Here is a 19,781-nt window from a genome sequence, read left to right as displayed (position 1 = left end):
TATACTGCTGGTGGAAGAGTACACTGGTACAACTTTTGAAAACTGGCCATATCTACTAGAGCAGAATAGATACTCTTATGAAGTGAACTGTGTCCACCTAAAATTTTTAAGTTGAAATCCTAATCCCCAATACATCAGAATGTGAGATGTGACTTATTTGCAGACAGGGCCTTTAAAGAGGTAATTGAGATTAAGTGAGGTCAAAAGGGTGGGCCTCAATCCAGTACGACTGGTGTCCTAAAAGAAAAGGAGAATAGGACACAGACAATACAGAGGAAAGACCATGTGAAGATACAGAGAAGAGAAGACAGTCATTTACAAACCAAGGAGAGGCTTCAGAAGAAACTAATCCTCCCAACAGCTTGACCTCAGATTTCTAACCTTCAGAATTGAGAAAATAAATTTCTGTTTAAGCCACTCTATCTGTGATACTTGTTACGGCAGCCCTAGCAAATGAATACAGACACATACCCTAAAACTCAGTCTTTTTACTTAAATACATTATGATATATCATATAATACTACTGAGCAATGGAAACTCCAGTTACAACTGCACACAACAACACAAAGTCTCACAAACAACACTGAGTCAAAGAAACCAGATAAGGAAGAATACACAGTGTATGATTCCATTTACACAAAATCCAAATCAGGCAAAATTAGTCTACAGTTCTAGAAATCAGAAGACTCACTACCCAAGCATCAGGGCATCGATGATAATGACTTAAAGGAGACTAAGAGGGCCTCTGGGTTTATAAAAATTCTCTAAGCCGTCCACCTATTTGTGCGCTTTTCTGTATATATATATGTTTACTAAAATACAGAAAGGATAAATTACTTGGAAATACAGGCAACAATGTACTTATCCAGTGTTACCATGGCAAATAAACCTTACTCTGGAGCTGGATGCATCAGGTTCCTCCCTCGTTACCATCAAAGATTTGAAAAATACAGCTATTCCTATGATCCCCAGCTTCTCATCATTCAGTGTCTACTGGAAGTATCACAGGTCACATGACCCAAGAGTATCCGGTCTCCTCCACAGTTAAATTCTCATATCATTTTTGGGGAGGGTTCAATTTCTTTTTTCTTGAGACAGGGTCTTGCTCTGCCACCCAGGCTGGAGTGCAGTGCCATGAACACAAACCACTGCAGCCTTAAACTCCTGGAATCAAATGATCCTCCCGTCTCAGCCTCCCACGCATCTGGAACCACAGGTGTACCACCACACCCACCTAATTTTTTCTTTTCTTTGTAGAGATGGAGTCTCACTTTGTTGCCCAAGGTGGTCTTGAACTCCTGGGCTCAAGCAATCCTCCTGCCTCACCCTCCCAAAGTGCTGGGACTACTCCTCCCACAGTACTGACCACCATGCCTGGCCAAGAGTTCAATTTCATTAAAGGAAGGTATTAAAATATACATTCAAAGGAAGAAAATAACTAGTTAACACTTTGGTCTTCCTTGGGGTAGTGAATCACAAATTTTCCTTCTTTATATTTCTGAATTTTCCTAGTTTTTAACTGAATAGTTTAATAATCTGCAAAAAAGATGTATCATTTTAAATAAAAGGTAGTGGGCCACGCGTGGTGGCTCACGCCTGTAATCCCAGCACTTTGGGAGGTCAAGGTGGGCAGATCACAGGGTCAAGGGATTGAGACCATCCTGGCCAACATGGTGAAACCCCATCTATACTAAAAATACAAAAATTAGCTGGGCGTGGTGATGCACACCTGTAGTCCCAGCTACTCGGGAGGCTGAGGCAGGAGAATTGCTTGAACCCGGGAGGCAGAGGTTGCAGTGAGCCGAGATCATGCCACTGCACTCCAGCCTGGCGACAGAGTTTAACTCCGTCTCAGAGAAAAAAAAAAAAAAGGTAGTGGAAGAAAGAGACACCTTTTTTTTTTTTTTTTTTTTGAGATGGAATCTCCCTCTGTCCCCAGGCTGGAGTGCAGCGGCACGACCTCGGCTCACTGCAAGCTCCGCCTCCCCAGTTCAAGCAATTCTACTACCTCAGCCTCCTGAATAGCTGGGACTACAGCGCATGCCACCACGCCCAGCTATTTTTTATATTTTTAGTATAGACGGGGTTTCACCACATTGGCCAGGATGGTCTCTATCTCTTGACCCCACGATCCACCCGCCTCGGCCTCCCAAAGTGCTGGGATTACAGGCGTGAGCCATCGCCCCCGGCCGAAAGATACACTTTCACAAGGGGTGAAATGTCATGGTCTTTAGGGCACTAGCATATAATGGAAAGGCAGGATGGTACCTCAGAAAGAGCACTGAGCTGAGTTAGCAGACCTAGACTGACATTCCAGCTGAGCCACCTGAGCATACAGCCTCAGCTATCTCAGGCAGATTCACACAACAGTTGTGAGCACCAAATGAAATCATATGTAAACTACAAACACCACAGAAATATTAAAAAGCACTTAAAGGCAAATGTGTAGGAAGGTTTCTACAAAATGTTATCGCTCTTTTAACAACCATTAACATGGTGCAGGTCAGAAGATTGAAGAGTGGGTTTTAAATGACTCGAAGTTATCTCAGGGATCCCCATATCTGTAAGTGCACAGAAGAACTGTTGGTAGGCTGACTGAATACCACATATAAGGGACACTATTTTTCATAAAGTCTATGCTTTATTTAAAGTCTATGGTTATTTAAGGTTAATTCATAGCAGCTTTGTAATTATGCACTCTCAAATAACTCAAACTACAAAGCTTATTAAATGGAAACCAACTTTTTATTACACTTACATACCAATATTGGATATCAATGATGTAACTATTTACTTCAGTAAGTAATTTTTAAAGGACTCCTGATCTGAGATGGTTAATGCCCAGCAGTATGAAGCAAAGCTGGAAAGGAAAGGCCGAGGGAGAAGAGAGAACTTTCTTTCCTTTATCTGGCAGTAGCCACACAAGAAGGACCAACTAAGAGACAAGCAAGGCTGAAGAATTCCTAAACTGTCCAGGCTCCCCTTAATAGGCTCCCTTGGATTTGCTTGGTCCCAACTGTAGACAGTCCCAGGAGACCAGAAGTGGACAACAGAATAAGGCAAACTTAAATTTCTCAGCAGTGATGCCATCACCAAAACAGAGACTCCAGGCCCCATGAGTTAAGTACTGCATCTTCAAGCAAATGAACAAGGCCAATACTGTAGGTCAGCATTGGAACCAACTTCCAAGCTTTCTTCCTCCCCCAAGGAGACATTTTGCAAGTAGCTATTCTTAAATATGTTTTTGTAATCACAGCCTGGGATACTAAAATTGAAACTGGTAACAGACACTGCTAAAAAACCTGTTTTGATTTCACTCGCCACATCACTTTTACCTCTGATTCACAAATTGCAGTGACCACCACCATTAAGAAATGTTTTAAAAATAAGTTTTACGCTGGGCACGGTGGCTCACGCCTGTAATTCCAGCACTTTGGGAGGCCGAGGCGGGCGGATCACAGGGTCAGGAGATCAAGACCAATCTGGCTAACACGGTGAAACCCCGTCTCTACTAAAAACACAAAAAAATTAGCCGGGTGTGGTGGCAGGTGCCTGTAGTCCCAGCTACTCGGGAGGCTGAGGCAGGAGAATGGCATGAATCTGGAAGGCGGAGCTTGCAGTGAGCTGACATGGCACCACTGCACTCCAGCCTGGGCTACAGAGTGAGATTCCGTCTAAAAAAAAAAAAAAAAAAAAGTTTTAAAACACAAACGCAACTATTTTTCTGTCTTTACTGCCATATGGAGTGTGGGGAAAGACAGAATAGAGGGAAGATGTAAGAGCAAGTAACTGAAAAGATCGGCACATTGCAAAAATGTTTCTGCAGCAAACTGCAGACAGAGAAGCATAGAGAACTATTAGATAATATTAACAGATAAGCGTGTGGTAACACAAAGGAATGGATGCCTGAGAATACAATGGCAGCCTTCCTTTATGAGAGGTAAGAATCATCAACAGCAAGCCAATAGCCAAAAAATAAGGGGGGAGGCAGGGAGTTCATTTCTCAAGTTTCAGTCGCCTTCAGAAGACATTTAGTGCCAAGGGGAACCTCTGTTTAGACTTATTCAGGAGGACTTCTAATCCTTACCTCCTCAGGAAAAGCCTGCCTACAGCTCCAAGTCCAACATCTGGTCAAATCTATCTCAGCTGTATTTGTTGAATTAAATGAATGGGGAGTTAAATACTTTATCATAGGAAAAATTAAAATATTTGTGTCAAATGCCAGAGAGGAATGTGCGTAAGACAACTGTCATATTTGTATGGTCTGTGTTTGCTACATCTTCGTATACAAAGTCTAATGCCAAAGTAAGAGCAAAAACATTATTAGTGACGATCCTTTGAAGACGTATTTTTTTTTTTTTGAGACGGAGTCTCGCTCTGTCGCCCAGGCTGGAGTGCAGTGGTGCGATCTCTGCTCACTGCAAGCTCTGCCTCCCGGGTTCACGCCATTCTCCTGCTTCAGCCGCATGAGTAGCTGGGACTACAGGCACCCGCCACCACGCCCGGCTAATTTTTTGTATTTTTAGTAGAGACAGGGTTTCACTGTGTTAGCCAGGATGGTCTCGATCTCCTGACCTCATGATCCACCCGCCTTGGCCTCCCAACGTGCTGGGATTACAGGTGTGAGCCACCGCGCCCGGCTGAAGACATATTAAAAGCTAATCAAATAACCAAAATTTTTTGGCTTCACTTGGCAATGGGGTCAGAAAACTGATTCAAAGCCACACTTTACTATAAAGAGTTGTTCTCTGATTACAGGGTTTGTGAGCTTAGACACAGTTGGCACCAAAAAAAATATGAAAAAAAAATTGCCCCAAGTGGTTGCTAACTACCTAGAAGGATATACTAATAAAACTATTTTTAGAGTATCTTCTACATTCCACCCTCTGTTTACTCATGCAGTTCTACCACAAATGTAAAATCCAAATCTTCCCTTAAAGAAGGGAATCTAGAAAGTTGTGGGAGATAGGGTAACACAGCTTTTCTATGTAGAATGGTACTGAAACTATGGCCAGTACAGTTTCAGTGCTACATTAAACTTTCTTGCCAGCTGAAGAAAAAAATCCAGCATGCCAAATGTACCTTTTCTCAAAGACACGGCAGTGCAAGGTAATTACAGTAGTGACATGGACTACCTCTTGAGTGAACAAAAAAATGCCACCAGAGTCGGCTGGGCGCAGTGGCTCATGCCTGTAATCCCAGCACTTTTCGGAGGCCGAGGCAGGCGCATCACCTGAGGTAGGGAGTTCGAGACCAGCCTGACCAACATGGAGAAACCCTGTCTCTACTAAAAATACAAAATTAGCTGGGCATGGTGGCGCATGCCTGTAATCCCGGCCACTCGGGAGGCTGAGGAAGGAGAATGGCTTGAACCCGGGAGGCAGAGGTTGCAGTGAGCCGACATCGCGCTATTGCACTCCAACCTGGGCAACAAGAGGGAAACTCCGCCTCAAAAAATAAATTAAATAAAATAAATGCCACTAGAGCAAAAGGAGAAACAAGTTGAGTGTTGAAGGTTACTCTTTAAAAGATGTGATTAATTAGAAACTGTAATATTATCTTCTACACTCTCTGAAGAGCAAACCATACAAATGCTGTTGTTAAAATTAACAAAGCCTTAAAGTTAGCCAGAACACCATCCTTTGGGTTACTACTGATTCACCAGCAGGGATGAGAAATAACTCTTTCCAAAAAGCCTCAAGTTCTACCGCCAAATTATTCCACAACAGAATTTCTGGCCAAGATCATTCACCTTTTAAAAATGTCAATGTCCCACAATGCCTGATACATCGCTGATACTCAATGGATACTCAAAATACTTCACGAATGAATAAAAAGGTGCCTATCATTACTCTAAACTCAAACATTATATAAAGCTACAGTACTTATTACTCACTTAAATATTTTTAAGGCTAGGTAGCAAAGTACTACCTAGTACTTTGAGTAGTGAAGTACTCAAAATACTTCACGAATGAATAAAAAGGTGCCTATCATTACTCTAAACTCAAACATTATATAAAACTACAGTACTTATTACTCACTTAAATATTTTACGCTAGGTAGCAAAGTTTAAAAAAAAAAAGACAAATTTTAATACAACAGGATTGTGAACGCTAAGCTTTAACTTAGCCAGTCCCTTCTTCAGAAGTACTCCTAACTCACCTTCCAGCTCTTAAACTCAAATGTGAACAAACCTTCCCAAGTTTGAAGAGAGAAACACACTAAGAGAAGACTTTATTAATCCATGGATGAGAAATCATGTGCTTCATCAGCTGCTTAAGTCACAAGAAAGAGACAAGAGCCTGTTCTTTAGGAAACCAAAGATGCAGTATTTTGAATAGGGAAGAACCAACTGGCTGGACAGCCATCAACTAAGGTTGTAAGAAAGGTTCACTAAGCAGGTTTGCCAGGCCTACCTGCAAAATTTTTCAAACCTCAGTTAAGCACCCTGCCAGTATTCAAGAGCTCCTAATTCGGTGACACTACACTACAATGTGTGATAAGTCGCAAACGGCATTTCTTATGGCTTTAAGGGAGAACTGATGCTACCAGAAAGACTTTCAAATGACATCAATAGAAAGGAGGTGGTGGGAGGCAGTGAGGTACAGATACCAGGTGGCAAAAGATAAACCACAAGCTTCAGGGGTACGTGAAAGCAGTATAACCTAGAAATTGAATACAGTGCTCTGGAGTCTGACAGCCTGGGCTTGCACCTCTGCTTCGTAACTTATTAGCTGTGTGACCTTGGCCAAATGGCTTAGCCTCTCTGTTCAACTTCCCACTGTGTTAAGTGGGCACAACAGTGGCACGTCAGAGGGTTGTTCAAAGAGCTAAACATAACGATCTGTTAAAAGGTCTTGCCACGCTGCCTAGCATACAATAAACGCTCAAATATTTGCTGTCAGTATTCTCAATATTCCCCTTATGACCCATTAGGTATCAAGCCTAAAATGAATGCAGAAAGAGGCCCCCAACACGGTCGGAATGGAAACACAACTCTACATCCAACTACCATCTTTCCTCGATTAAGTTGAAAAACTTCTCTCAGAATTTACCGTAACATGCCTAGGACAAAAAGCTCCCTGTCTCCCAGCGCCAGAGGCGCCTCAATGTACACAAGTGTCGAGGCGAGCCCCGCGCACGTGACCTGACTCACTGCCTTGACTCAGTTGCCGTCAGGGAACCTCTCCCACTAACAGGGTCAGGCTGTTCAGCTGAAGAACCGGATGGGAACGCGGCTCGGCCCCCAGCGCCTGTGACCCATGCCCGCCGGGTGGGCACCGCAGCGGGCGGCGTGGGCTGACACCCTCCTGCTCGCCGCGCTAAGCAACTCCACCGGCCAGCGCGTCCTGCCGCGGCGCAGGGCCGCCCAAGTCAAGGAACCCTCTCGGGTCTCTGAGATCGACGCCAACAGTAAACAGAGCGTCCGAGACGGGTGGCCGGGGCCGGCAACCCGGCCAGAGGTCACGCCCGACGACCTCCGACCTCTCCAAGCCGGGTGGGGTCCTGGCCTGCTCCGGGGGCCTGAGCGATGCCGAGTATCCCCGCGAGGCCAGGGCTGGGCCTGGACCCTGCCCAGGAGGACAGCGAGGACGCGAAGCCCTGGCGACCGAGGGGCTGAGGAGGGGGATGGGGCCAGGCCGCCGGCCGGGCTGGGCCCGCTGCTTACCGCGGCCGCTGCGCTGGGGGCTCCGGGCCGGGCGCGTCGCGAGGGCTCCCGCCGAGGAGGAGACTAAACGGAAGACAGAAGCGAAGAGGTCCAAGTTCTGGTTCCAGGGAACTCTCCTGAGCTCTTCAAGACGCCAACTCCGCCGCTGCCACCGCCTCAGGCTTTATGGCCAAGACTCCAGGCCCGCTCCCACTTCCGCCACCGCCGCCGCCCCGAGCGGAAGTACCTGTCACGAGACGCTCGACGCCAGGGTGCGGGGGAGGAGCCCCGCCTCAACCTTGCGTCACGTTCCGGCTGCCTCGGGACTGAGCCTGGATCACGTGCTACAAACATGTCTGCCCCCAAATGGTTGACCCCATCTTTGAGGCTCATACAAGGAGCAGGACGGCGCCATGTTGGACCCACAGACAGATTCCCTCAGCCATCCCTCCTTACTCCAGAATAAATAATGCCACCGAAGAGGGGACAAGGGGTAAACTGGCCATTCCACTTGTGTCCTTCGAAAGGCATCATTTATCCTTACTTTAACTACTTAACCAAAAATTATTATCACCATTTTACAAATAAGGAACTGAGACTCAGTATATCATGTCACTTGGTCTAGCTCAACACAGAAACTGGTGGAGAGGGGTTTTGAACCAAGATCTGTCTGATGCCAATGTGTGTTATCGTTCTAGTAGACTGCAAATGACTACAGCAATTGTGTGGCTCGGTGATAGAGACAGGAGAAATAGACACTTTGTCTGGCAGAGAAGACAGCCCAAGAAAATGGAAAATGAGCTAAAGCCTCTCTGAACTTAATATTAGAGAAGATGTGATAAAGATGGACTGGTAGAACTCTTCTTGCAAGCACAGAGCAGCCTCCCAAGCACCAGCCCCATCTGAACACAACAGGATCCACTCAGAACTTTTGTCTCCATCTTCAACAATGCCCTCTCATAGTCTTTTCTTATTTTGGTTCATGCAAGCTCCATTCTTTCAATTGTTCCATCCAAAAACCTTGCAATTGTTACAGTAAGTAAGTAGTCAGACCTGAGCAGGGCAGGAGAGGGGCCACTCCCCCACGAGCAATGTGAGGCAACCATGACGTGGTGGTCAGGTTAAGCTGTCTCTCTAAAATAATAATTGGTTGCAGCCAGACCAGAGAAAGGCAGTCTCCCAATAGATAAAAACACCTAAAACTGGTGATCAGCAGCTTCCCGATAAGATCTCAGGAGTTGAGGGGTCTGGGGGAAGAAAAAAAAAAATCTCAAAAGCTAGGCAAACAGTCTTAACCCTGAGATGGTACAATGTCTGGGGTTTCCCCTACTTTTTCAACCAAAATCGGCTCTTTCCCCAAAACCCTCACCACCTATTCTCCTGTTTCCTCTATGTGTACTCTGAAATGGCCTTGCACACTGCAGAACCATCCGCCTCTGGGGTAAGTCTACTCTTTCTCTGCTTTCACTTTGCATGTGCCCAGGAGTTCAAGACCAGCTTGGGCAACATAAAAAGACTGTCTCTTCCAGAAGATAAACAAAAAAGAAAAGAGAAGGCACACATCTACATCAGACCTCTGCAGTTGTGCTTCTCTCTACCTGGAAAGCTCTTCCTCCAGGTATCTGCTTGGCCACTTCCTCACTTTCCTCTGGTCTTGACTTTAAAGTAACCTTTTCAGTGAAATAGCCTTCCCTATTTAAAACTGAAGTCCCTCTGTCTGTCACCACAATACAAACACAAAAATTGACATCTCCCTACTGCTTTTCTCCTGTTTTTTCTTTTTTCTTTTTTTTTTTTTTTTTTTTTTTTGAGACAAGGTCTTGCTCTGTTGCCCATGCTGGAGTGCAGTGGCATAATCAGGGCTTACTGCAGCCTTGAAGTTCTGGGCTCAAGTGATCCTCCTGTCTCAGCCTCCTGAGTAGCTGAGACCACAGGCATGCACCACTATGGCTGGCTAATTTTTTTTTTTTTTTTTTTTTTGTTAAGAGAAGTTTTCACTATGTTACCCAGGTGGTCTTGAACTCCTGGTGTCAAGTAATCCTCCCGACTCAGCCTCCCAAAGTTTTTCCTCTTATACTACTCACTTATTTGCATATTGTCTGTCTTCCCCACTAGAATGGCAGCTCCACAAGGCAGATATCTTTGTCTGTCTCATTCACTGCGATATCCCTGATTCTTGAAACAGTGCTGGGGTACAGTAGGTGCTCAATGTGTACAATTTACAGAGTATTCAGGGGAATGAAAACTGAAAATAGTTTCAAAGGCCAAGAGTTATGATAATTCCACCCCGTTCGGCAGCCAATCAAAATGCTACGTTTGAAGATAAAGTAGCAACTGGGAATGCAGTAGTCCTCATCCCCACGTTTGGCAGGGCTGACTGCAGGATTTGAGCATCTCAGACCTAGAACCAATCCACCACAAATAGCAAGGGACAATTATACCAGAAAAGGCAAAGCACAAAAATAAAATGGGACATGTGGGCCCCAGCCTTCTAAGAAGCCTTCTGAGAAGGCTATTCAGATGCAAACATGGACTATTTCCTATGGGAAAGAAAGGACAACTTAGAAGAAACCCATGAGCCAAGAGGATAGAGCCAGGAGCTGCAGATAATCATTCCCAAGGAGCAGGAGGGGACTTGAATCAAGGAACTGGCATCACGTGCCTTGCTGGATTTCAGAATTACTATGACCCAGTGGCAGCTGTCGCTCCTGTTTTTTCCCCTTTTGAACAAAAGTGTCTACTATGCTTATCTTCTGCTTGCCAACTCTGTATGCTGGGTACGTGGACAGCAGATAACGTCTCTAGCTCACAGGCCTTCAGAGGAACAGTGCTCAGAGCTGTTCTTAAGGAATTATATCTGAGGAACCTCATCTACATCTGGACCTGATTTACATGGCAAGATCCATTATGAGCCAGTGATGTATTGGGATTGAGACTTTTAGGGTTCTTGGGGAAGTTAAGTAGAGCAGGGCCTCCAGTAACATCATTTCAGTTATAACATTGATGAGAAAAAATTGATTCCTGGCTGGGGCCCCTGTCTGTGTAGTTTGCACTCTTTCCCCATGTCTGAGTTTTCCTTGGTTCCTCTGGTTTCCTCCCACATCCCAAAGATGTGCCCTTTGGGTGAATTGGCTTGTCTGAATTGTCCCAGTCTGTGTGTGTGTGTGTGTGTGTGTGTGCACTTGCGCACACGTGTGCACAATGGGATGGCATCCTGTGCAGGGTTGGTTCCTGTCCTGAGCTGCCAGGATAGACTCTGGCCACTTGTGACCCTGAGATGGAATAACTGGATAAATAATTATCTTGCTCGTTTTCATTAATCTGTCTTAAATATATATATAGTTCACATTTAATATTAGAAGTGTTTTTGGTCTTTACCAGCCTGACCAACATGTTGAAACCCTGTCTCTACTAAAAATACAAAAATTAGCCAGGCACTATGGCACGTGCCTGAAATCCCAGCCCAAATCCAAGGGACATCTTGGCTTTAGCACAACCTACTCTCTTGGGAACTAATCCATTCCTGTGAGAACTCATCCAGCCTCACCAGAGCCAGAACTTACTCACTCACTCACTACCTAGAATGGCACCAAACTATTCACGAGGGAACCCCCCACAACTCAAATACCCCCAACTAGGCCCCACCTCCCAAATCTCCATACTGGGGAATCACATTTCTTTTTTTTTTTTTTTTGAGACAGAGTTTTGCTGGAGTGCAGAGGCACTATCAGCTCATTGCAGCCTCCACCCACTGGGTTCAAGCAATTCTTGTGCCTCAGCCACCCGAGCAGCTGGAAGTACAGGCGTGCACCACCATGCCCAAATAATTTTTGTATTTTTAGTAGAGATGCGGTTTCACCAAGTTGGCCAGGCCCATATCGAACTTCTGGCCTCAAGGGATCTGCCCCCCTCAACCTCCCAAAGTGCCGGGATTACAGGCGTGAGAGCCACCACTCTCAGCCTGCCTGGATCACATTTCTTTTTTTTTTTTTTTTTGAGGCAGAGTCTCTGTTGCCCAGGCTGGAGTGCAGTGGCGCAATCTTGGCTCACTGCAACCTCCATCTATGAGGTTCAAGTGATTATTATGCCTCAGCCTCCCGAGTGACTGGGATTACAGGCACCTGCCACCATGCCCAGCTAATTTTTGAATTTTTAGTAGAGACGGGGTTTCACCGTGTTGGGCAGGCTGGGCTCAAACTCCTGAGTTCAAGTAATCTGCCCAGCTCAGCCTCCTAAAGTGCTGGGATTACAGGTGTGAGCCATTGCACCTGGCCTGGGGTCACATTTGAACATAAGATTTTGGGGGCACGAACACATCATATCCAAAGCACAGCAGGTAGGTTGGAGGAGATTAGGGGTGAGACGTTCAGTTCTGGAAATGCTGAGACAGAGGACTTCCGTGAAACATCCAAGTGGAGATGGGGAGGAGGCAGTTAGACATTTTGGGCTGAGGCAGAGATGGGAGTTGGGTTTCTGGGTCCTTCAGGGTAGCCTCGGCTGAAAATAGAAATTTAAGAGTAGATGGAAATGAAAGTAACGGGTGTTAACAGGATTGCCCATGGAGAAAGTGGACAAGTACATCCTTCTTTCAACAAACGATCTACTGAGAATCTCCTATATGCTAGGCTTTGTTAGGTTCTAAGGACACAAGGAAAACAAGGTCCTTGATGTCAAGAGCCTTACTACTTGGTGTGGTACACAATGTACAAACATGTACACACACACACACACACACACACATCCCTGCACAATTTTCATTCAAATTTCTATCAATAGGGAACTGGTAAAAAAGGTATGGTACATCTCAACAATGAAATACTATGCAACTCTAAAAAAGCAATGAGAGAATTCTCTATATATTGGTATGGAAGGATCTCCAAGAGATATTGTTACGTGATAAAACCAGATGCAGAAGAGTATCGGGGAACCTGCCCCCGATAGTCACGTAGGTTCTTTTCTATTTTCCCTAAGTGTCAGCCGGATTGAGAAATAAAGGGACAGAGTACAAAAGAGAGAAATTTTAAAGCTGGGCATCCGAGAGAGACATCACATATTGGTAGGTTGGTAGGTTCTGTGATGCCCCACAAGCCGCAAAACCAGCAAGTTTTTATTAGGGACTTTCAAAAGGGGAGGGAGTGTACAAATAGGGTGTGGGTCACAGATATCACGTACTCCACAAGGTAATAAGTATCACAAGGCAAATGGAGGCAGGGCGAGATCACAGGACCACAGGACGGGGGCAAAATTTAAATTGCTAATGAAGTTTCAGGCGCCATTGTCATTGATAACATCTTATCAGGAGACAGGGTTTGAGAGCAATTGGTCTGACCAAAATTTATCAGGCAGGAATTTCCTCGTCCTAATAAGCCTGGGAGCGCTATAGGAGACTGGGGTTTATTTCATCCCTACAGTTTCGACCATAGAAGACGGCCACACCCGAGGGGGCCATTTTAGAGACCCACCCTCAGGGGCGCATTCTCTTTCTCAGGGATGTTCCTTGCTGAGAAAAAGAATTCAGCGATATTTCTCCCATTTGCTTTTGAAAGAAGAGAAATATGGCTCTGTTCCGCCTGGCTCACCAGCAGTCAGAGTTTAAGGTTATCTCTCTTATTCCCTGAACATTGCTTTTATCCTGTTCTTTTTTCAAGGAGCCCAGATTTCATATTGTTCAAACACACATGCTCTATAATTTGTGCAGTTAATGCAATTATCACAGGGTCCTGAGGCAACATGCATCCTCCTTGGCTTACGAGATGACAGGATTAAGAGATTAAAGTAAAGACAGGCATAGGAAATCACGAGGGTATTGATTGGGGAAGTGATAAGTGTCCATGAAATCTTCACAATTTATGTTTAGAGATTGCAGTAAAGACAGGCATAAGAAATTATAAAAGTATTAATTTAGGGAACTAATAAATGTCCATGAAATCTTCACAATCCACGTTCTTCTGCCATGACTTCAGCCAGTCCCTTCGGCGTCCCTGACTTCCCGCAACAGAAGAGTATATATCATATGCTTTAAAAGGTAAAGAATAAGAACATCCTTCAGCAACTAATAAAAGTGGTTACCTGGTATATCAATTAAAATCACAGAAGTAGAAGCACTGTGAGTGATTAGAATGAGGAATTAACGGAAGGGGTTAGACCTTATCGATTTGTGGGAGTTGGTAGAAAGTCTACACAGGCTGTTCCTTCTGTGTCTGGTGTTGAGCCCAACATCAGTCACTACAGGTCAGTTAGACCAGCATTCAGGAATAAAAGCTGGATGTGGATAAGAATAATGACACACTGGGGCCAAGGAGGATAAAAAGAGCCACCCATGAGGACCAAGTGGGAGACATATCTGTCTCTCGTCACCTCTAAGTTCAGTGCCATGAATGGGTGAGCCGCAGCAGAACCCAACACCTTTCATCCAGAGCTACACACATACTTGGGCCAGGATTCAGAGAAGCCAAAGGAGGAGATCTGGTGGGGGCTGTAGGAGATGCACTTCTGGGTTGGCACCCTTTGCCAACAAGTCTAGTGACACAATGAATGAGCTGCCCCATTGCCTGGCATGCTGCATGACCTTCAGAGTACAAAAATATTGGCCGGGCACAGTGGCTCACGCCTGTAATCCTAGCATTTTGGGAGGCCGAGGCAGGCAGATCACAAGGTCAGGAGATTGAGACCATCTTGGCTAACATGGTGAAACCCCGTCTCTACTAAAAATACAAAAAATTAGCCAGGTGTGGTGGCATGCACCTGTAGTCCCAGCTACTTGGGAGGCTGAGGCAGGGGAATCACTTGAACCCAGGAGGCAGAGGTTGCAGTGAGCCAAGATCACGCCACTGCACTCTAGCCTGGGCGACAGAGAAAGACTCCGTCTCAAAAAAAAAAAACAATAACAACAACAAATCGGCCTGGCACGGTGGCTCACGCCTGTAGTACCAGCACTTTGGGAGGCTAAGGCAGGTGGATCACCTGAGGTCAGGAGTTCAAGACCAGCCTGGCCAACATGGCGAAACCCCGTCTCTATTAAAAAATACCAAAAATTGCCAGGCGCGGTAGGCTCACCCTGTAATCCCAACACTTTGGGAGGCTGAGGCGGGCGGATCATGAAGTCAGGAGATAGAGACCATCCTGGCTAACACGGTGAAACCCTGTCTCTACTAAAAATACAAAAAATTAGCCGGGCGTGGTGGCAGGCGCCTGTAATCCCAGCTACTCTGGAGGCTGAGGCAGGAGAATGGGGTGAACCTGGGAGGCAGAGCTTGCAGTGAGCCGAGATCGCGCCACTGCACTCCAGCCTGGCTGACAGAGCAAGACTCTGTCTCAAAAAAAATAAATAAATCAAAATAAAAATACAAAAAATTAGCCAGGTGTGGTGGCAGGCATCTGTAATCCCAGCTACTTGGGAGGCTGAGACAGGAGAATTGCCTGAACCCAGGAGGTGGAGGTTGCAGTGAGCTGAGATTGTGCCATTGCACTCCAGCCTGGGCCACAGAGTAAGACTCTGTCTCAAGATTAAAAAAAAAATAAAAAAATAAAAAATTATTGCTGGACGGGCGCGGTGGCTCACACCTGTAATCCCAGCACTTTGGGAGGCCAAGGCAGGCAGATCACTCGTGATCAGGAGTTCGAGACCAGCCTGGCCAACATGACGAAACCCCATCTCTACTAAAAACACAAAAATTAGCCAGAGATGGTGGTAGGCTCCTGTAATCCCAGCTACTTGGTAGGCTGAGATAGGAGAATCGCTTGAAACCAGGAAGTGGAGGTTGCAGTGAGCAGAGATTGCACCACTACACTTCAGCCTGGGTGACAGTGAGAGACTCTGTCTCAAAAAAAAAACAAAAAAAATCAGTGCTGTTAGAGAAGAGAATTCTGATAAATGGTAAATGTAGCTTAATTGACACAGCACAAAACCACTACACTATACCTGATAATGGGACAGGAAAGGGAGCTGGGTTTTTCTGTGGACATCAGTTTATATATGTTTAAGTTTTAACCATGATATTTCATTAACTATCAAATGTTTCAATTTTAAAAAAAAAATCCATAATGTGATCAATGAGATGCAGGCTATAAAACAGTGTTACAGAACAGTGATGGAGGTGGAAGTGAGGAGAGGTGACTTAGACATAGGTGGTCAGAAAGTCCTCTCTGAGGAGGTGCCTTTTTTCTGGAGACAGAATCTTACTATGGTCCCCGGACTGGAGTGCAGTGCTATTCACAGGCACAATTACAGTGCACTGCTGCCTCGAACTCCTGGCCTGTAGCCCTCTGTCCTCCTGTCTCAGCCTCCAAGTAGCTGGGACAACAGGCATGTGTCATTGCACCCCACTGGAGGTGACATTTGAGAAGAGATCTGCTGACATGGAGCCGGCCTTTTGAGAATACCTGAGCAGAAAATATTACAGGTGGAAGGAATGGCAAGGGTAGAAGCTTTGTGCGGAAAAAGGTGTCCTGTTCAAGGAACAACAAGGAAGCCAGCCTGGTTGGAGCAGAGTGATCGAGGGAGAGAGTAGAAACAGTTGAGGTGGGAGCAATGTGCAAACCTAGGTCATATAGGGTCTCACAGGTCATAGCAAGGCCTTGCAAATTTATAGCACGTGTGATGAGAAACCTTTTAAGCCAGGGGGTGGGGATTATGTCTGTTTGTGTGTGTATGTGTGTGTGTGTGTGTGAGATGTGTCTTCCTTCACAGGTTGTTTGTACAGCAGAGCCTTTTCTGGCCACCGCCCTTTTCTCCTCTTTTCCCACAGTGAACCCATGGCTCTCTGGCTGTTTATTTATCATCTAAACTGGGGGGTCTTCCAGGGCCAGGACCTGCTCTGGTCTACTTTGATGTCCCCAGCACCCTACTGGGCATTGACAAATGTCAACACATTAGTTGAGCAATTTAAAGCAGAGAAAAATATTGAATTTTTCTGACATAGCTTTGCATGATTTATAAAGTTCTCTGGATTTTGCTACCTTGTTACTTTGCATATATTTATTTATTTATTTGTGGGACAGAGGCTTGCTCTGTCACCCAGGTTGGAGTGCAGTACTGTGATCATAGCTCATCGCAGCCTCAACCTTCTGGGCTCAAGTGATCCTCCCGTCTAAGCCTCCCGAGTACCTGGAACCACAGGTGCACCACTGTGCCTGGTTAATTTTTTTTGTTTTTGGTAGAGATAGGGTCTCACTGTGTGACCCAGCCTGGACTCAAACTCCTGTCTTCAAGCGATTCTCCTGCCTTAACTTCCCAAATAGCTGGGACTACTGGCACATGCCACCACACTGAGCTAATTTTTAAATATTTGTAGAGATAGGGTCTCACTATGTTGCCCAGGCTGGTCTCTAACCCTTGGGCTCAAGTGATCCTCCCACCTTAGCCTCCCGAATTGCTGGGATTACAAGTGTGAGCCACTGTGTCTAGCCAGGTTTTGCTGCTTTAAAATGGACAATTTTATCCAAGGTTTCCTTCTTGGCAGTTTTTATTAATCCAGAAGTCACCAGCTGGCTGTCCCAACATGCCGCACCATAGTCTTTCATCCTTGGTAACTTCTCCTGGTCCCCAGCACCCAGTCTAAGCTCCTGTGTCAGTGCAATTCACTTGAGCTCTCTGGGCCCCAGTATCCTCACTTCCCATGGTGGTGATATGGTCAGGCTCAGTGGCTCACTCCCAGCACTTTGGGAGGCCAAGGTGGGCAGATGACTTGAGGTCAGAAGTTCGAGATAAGCCTGGCCAACGTGGTGAATACAGTCTCTACTAAAAATACAAAAAATAAGGCCAGGCATGGTGGCTCACACCTGTAATCCGAGCACTTTGGGAGGTCAAGGTGGGCAGATCACAAGGTCAGGAGTTTGAGACGAGCCAGGCCAACATGGTGAAATCCTGTCTCTACTAAAAATACAAAAGTTAGCTGGGTGTGATGGTGCACACCTGTAGTCCCAGCTACTCGGAAGGCTGAGCCAGGAGAATCAATTGAACCCGGGAGGTGGAGGTTGCAGTGAGCTGAGATTGCGCCACTGCACTGCAGCCTGGGCAACAAAGTGAGACTCCATCTAAAAAAAAAAAAAAAAAAAACCCAAAAATTAGCCAGATATGATGGCTCAGGCCTGTAATCCCAGCTACTCAGAAGGCTGAGGCACAAGAATCACTTGAACCTGGGAGGCAGAGGTTGCAGTGAGCCACGATCGCGCCACTACACCCAGCCTGGGCAACAGAGCAAGACTCTGTCTCAAAAATAAAATAACAAAATAAAATAAAATAATAAAATGGGCCAGGCATGATGGCTCACTCCTGTAATTCCAGCACTTTGGGAGGCAAGGTGGGCAAATCACCTGAGGTCAGGAGTTCAAGACAAGCCTGGCCAACGTGGCGAAACCCCGTCTCTACTAAAAATACAAAAGTTAGCCTGGCATGATGCACGCCTGTAGTCCCAGCTATTCGGGAGGCTGAGTCATAAGAATCAATTGAACCCGGGAGGTGGAGGTTGCAGTGAGCTGAGATTGTGCACTCCAGACTGGGCAACAAAGCGAGACTCCGTAGAAAAAAGAAAAACACCAAAAATTTGCCAGGTGTGATGGCACAGGCCTGTAATCCCAGCTACTTGGAAGGCTGAAGCATGAGAATCACTTGAACCCATGAGGTGGAGGTTGCAGTGAGCCCAGATCATGCCACTGAACCCAGCCTGGGCCACACAGCAAGGCTCTGTCTCAAAAATAAAATAATAAAATAATAAAAGTGGGCAGGTGCAGTGGCTCACACCTGTAATCCCAGCACTTTGGGAGGCCAAGGTGGGCAGATCACCTGAGGTCAGGAGTTCGAGACCAGCCTGGCCAACATGGCAAAATCCCATCTCTACTAAAAATACAAAAAAAAAAAAAAAAAAATTAGCCAAGTGTGGCACCCGCCTGTAGTCCCAGCTACTTGAGAGGCTGAGGCAGACTAATCACTTGAACCTGGAAGGCAGAGGTTGCAGTGAGCCGAGGTCACACCACTGCACTCCAGCCTGGGTGACAGAGCGAGATTCCTTCTTAAAAAAATATAAATAAATAAATAAATAAATAAATAATAAAATGGTGATGATAAACCCTACCTCTGAGTTCTTGTGAAAATGATTTATAAAGCACTCCTTCAGCCAGACACAGTGGCACATACCTGTAGTCCCAGCTACTCTGGAGGCTGAGGCAGGAGGATCACTTGAGCCCAGGAGTTTGAGTCCATCCTGGGCAACATAGCAAGACTCCATCTCTTTAAAAAACAACTTAAAAACAAATAAATAAAGTGCTTCTTTACATTACAAGAGAATGACTGACATTACATGTCAGTTGCCAGGTGAGATAAATCTCATGTGGTAGCTTGAGGCACTTTTCTATTAGGTGCTATAAAGGAAATGAAGGTTTGTCCATTATTTATTCAAAAGTAATCAATTTTTAGCTTCCAGAGTATGACCATAGGGACACAGAGATGAACCAGTGCACCAGGAGCTCCCAGTTCTATGTGTGTGGCTGGGGGAACACCCACAGGAAGACAACCACACATCACACTAGCACGTAATCTCCCATCCTTCCTCTTCCTTGTGTCACACTAGCCACAGCTGCTTTTTAGAGCCTTCCTGCACACAGGCTGCATTGCACCCCTCTGCCCACAGTAACTCTTTTGGAAGAGGGCACTTGACCACATCCAATAAATATTAAATATTTGTAGGGCCAATAACACTCAATGAATTGGTTTTAGGATGGAAGGAGCATGAAGAAAGATTAAAGCATGTCTAGAATTGTTGGGGACTTCCTGTTACCTTGAGAGAACCTACCTGAGAGTGAAGCTGTCTTTGGCCATGCCTGCTGCTATAACAAAATACCTTAGACAGGGTCATTTATAAACAATAGAAATTTATTCCTCAGAGTTCTGGTGCCTGAGAAGTCCAAGATCACAGCACTGGAAGATTCAGTGTCTGGTGAGGGCTTGCTCTTTGCTTCCAAAATGGTGCATTCTGTCTGAGTCTTCCCATGGCAGAGGGAGTGGGAAGGATGATCAGGTTCCCTCAAGCCCTTTTGTAAAGCCACTGATCTCTTTCATGAGGGTAGAGCCCTAATCACCTCCCAAAGGGCACACCTCTTAATACCATCATTTTGATGGTGAAGTTCCAACATAGT

The 19,781-nt window shown here is 45.7% G+C and overlaps 1 protein-coding gene across 1 annotated transcript in view; it reads right to left on the bottom strand.

Moving 5' to 3' along the window:
• The window catches only part of RAB7A (RAB7A, member RAS oncogene family), an 88,137-nt gene extending 77,486 nt beyond the window's left edge, over positions 1-10,651 (bottom strand). The window contains exon 1 of the mRNA XM_054482161.2: positions 7,671-10,651. The gene's annotated coding sequence lies outside the window, so the exon portion shown is untranslated. The remainder of the gene's footprint in view (positions 1-7,670) is intronic.
• Between the last annotated feature and the right edge of the window lie 9,130 nt (positions 10,652-19,781).

This window comes from Pongo pygmaeus, chromosome 2 (genome assembly GCF_028885625.2).
Source record: "Pongo pygmaeus isolate AG05252 chromosome 2, NHGRI_mPonPyg2-v2.0_pri, whole genome shotgun sequence".
Classification (NCBI taxonomy): Eukaryota; Metazoa; Chordata; class Mammalia; order Primates; family Hominidae; genus Pongo; species Pongo pygmaeus.
The sequence above is the reverse complement of the archived record's forward strand: the minus strand, read 5'-3'. Positions and strand labels throughout refer to the sequence as shown.